This window comes from Centroberyx affinis, unplaced genomic scaffold, assembly GCF_046629955.1.
Source record: "Centroberyx affinis isolate AG114_WGS23_722 - 3 ecotype Tasmania unplaced genomic scaffold, CSIRO-AGI_Caff_v1 ptg000220l_1, whole genome shotgun sequence".
In the NCBI taxonomy this organism is placed as follows: domain Eukaryota; kingdom Metazoa; phylum Chordata; class Actinopteri; order Beryciformes; family Berycidae; genus Centroberyx; species Centroberyx affinis.
In genome coordinates, this window is record NW_027278909.1 from 280,336 (window position 1) to 283,057 (window position 2,722).

Sequence of the window (2,722 nt, forward strand, 5' to 3'; positions counted from 1 at the left end):
AATGATTCATTTTGGAGATTACCTACATCTGTCTAACCTGCACATCTGCACATCTCCACATCCACACCACAGAGTATAGGCTGAGATTGGCCTCATGGGTGGATATGAATGATGCTGAGAGAAAAACATTTCTGCCTCCTGGCAACTGAATCCTGGGCAGCTTGGCAACCAACAAGCGCATAAGACCATGCAACAAGCATACATTTGCTTGGGGAAAAAAAGATTGAGTTTGATTCACTTTTGGTAGAATATAGCAGCATTCCCATTCTGTGATTGATACTCAAATTGTGATAAGTATGATTAGTAAGATAAATGAAAAATAGGCCAATGTATGGAGCCTGTGCAACCAAAGAGTTAACAATGCATTCAACACTCAGAGTGCTTTAAGGTATGATCAGACAACTAAAATCTCACTTGAGACATAGAGACATGAGGCATGACACATTATTTCAATGAGAAATATTAAGAGTTTGGTGATGTCATGAATAACAGAACTACACTTCATTACTTTGACCCAGGTCTGTGTACTGTGTATAATACTCTTGTATCGAGGACATAAAATCAATACCCTAGCATACTGCTCTAAACCTTTCACCAAAGAGAGCGGAGTGCCACAACAAGGCCCAGATAGCCAGGACATGCTACTGTAAGCCTTGTTACTCTGTTGTCATCTTTGTGTCATAGACATGTGGGGAGGTGAGTGTTGCAGACATGTTCCCCTGGGCAATGACTTGGACTGCTGATGTGCAGTAAAAGCTGCAGAGTCTGTTCACTCAAAGCCAATGAGTCTGCCTTGTCTGCCTTTTTAGGTCACAGGAAGTCAAAAATTAAGATCAATCTCACTTTTGCCCATCTCAGCTTTCATTAATTGAAAACAATGCTATTTGATATTCTTGGCACGGGAGGAACAAAGGGTCCACTTCCCTTTGTTGGCTTATCTTCCCTGCTATCTTCCTACAAACTTGGTGTGACTTGCTAAACTTCCATTGTCTTTTGGGTTTACACCCTGAAGTGTCATCTTAATATCCTTTGTTAATTCTACAGTGTCTCTGTTACTTGCAGCTGGCTGTGTCTTGTCTTCCGTTATAGATCTTGTTACACAGTTTCTCTGTGATGGAGAGGTGATGATTCTTCAATGACGGTTCACTGTCTAGCTTCATAGTCACTACTATGACCTTCAGCTTCACTTTTCAACAGGAGGAGGATTGTTTTCCCTTGCTGCCGCTCCTGCAGCTGACACCACACCTCCCTCTGATTTTATTCTCACCTTAATCAACCTGCAACACAGAAAAGCTGATATGATGCCAGGCCTTTGCCACACATCCATAACATTATGGTTTTCTCAGCACCCTGAAACAGTATTGCATTTAATTTGGAATTGCTCACACGCCAAGGTAATCTGTAAAGGAGAAACAGCTGTATCGAAATAACTGTATTATGTTGATGGCTAAATTTCATATTCACATATGTGAAATTTGCAATAAAAAAATCCTGTTCTTAATGTTGTAGGCTATACTGAACAATACATACATACAATGCTGTACTCTTTCAATGAGAGATGTAATGTGTAATTCAATAAATTCTTGTGTTTATTTTTCTAATAATGCCATATACTTGCAGATATCAGGTGAATCAGTAGCTTGCTTTTTTAAATTTGTATTTTGTGCCAGTCACACAGTTTAATAGAAGAGGCATGGATTTTTGAACTGGCTGTCTATGGTTGATGACCAAACTGCTGCCTGTCTGACAGACTATTGATAGAAGTGAAACCACAGGTCATGCTCGTGTTGCGTACTACTAGATGTCCTTCTGTTATGGCTTTTTAGGCTGAGTCAGTCAGGGAGGAGACTACTGTGAATGAGCTGAGGACATTTCTCTTTCCACTTCACTGTATCCAGGGGCTGTCAACACACTATGCTGTTGTGTCACTTATCCTCTTTGTTTTTGCCAACACAAGCATTTGTTTTCTTGTTCTGTCACCCGCATAAAATTGTCATCTTTAGCTGAATGTTTTACCAGAGTGACCCATAATACATTTGACATTGCAACAGAATATGTTAAGTGATATGTTCTTCAAAAATCGGGCAAAAAAGCTAAGCATGTGGATGACATTCATTTAAAATAGGATTTTGGACACTGGAAATACATTCTTCCTATGTGCTGCTGACACCTATCTGTAAAATACTTTGTGGTCACTATAACTATATTTTGAATTAAGGTCTATTGAATGCCTGTGAATTGTCTACATGTACAAATAATTTCTTTTCTTTTTTTTTTTCCATTTTGAAACATATCTCTAAACAGATTTTGAATCAAAACCAAAAACCCAGAAGGTCACCGATTATGACCTATTTAACAGAGATGAATGTGGGTTAAGAAAACTATTGTTTTGGAGATTTGGCAAATTGCTCACATAAAAGATCGTGACATCCAGCTTCATCTCCATGATCACTCAATTTTTCCTGCTGTAATTCTGTTGGCCACACACTCCCACTCTGTTTTCTGTGATCAGAGTATCCCTCAGTGACGTCTGTGTCCCCTCTGGTACCAGTGGCCCCCTGCCATATTTATTCATGCCGGGCAAGATGGCGGCGATACGGCCGAGGTGTTATTGCCAGTGGACATGAACAGGCATTTTAATCCGAATATAAAATTGAGTCGGATATATTTATACACTTGACTTTACAGTGTGTGTATTACCTACGCGACGGGCGTCGACATC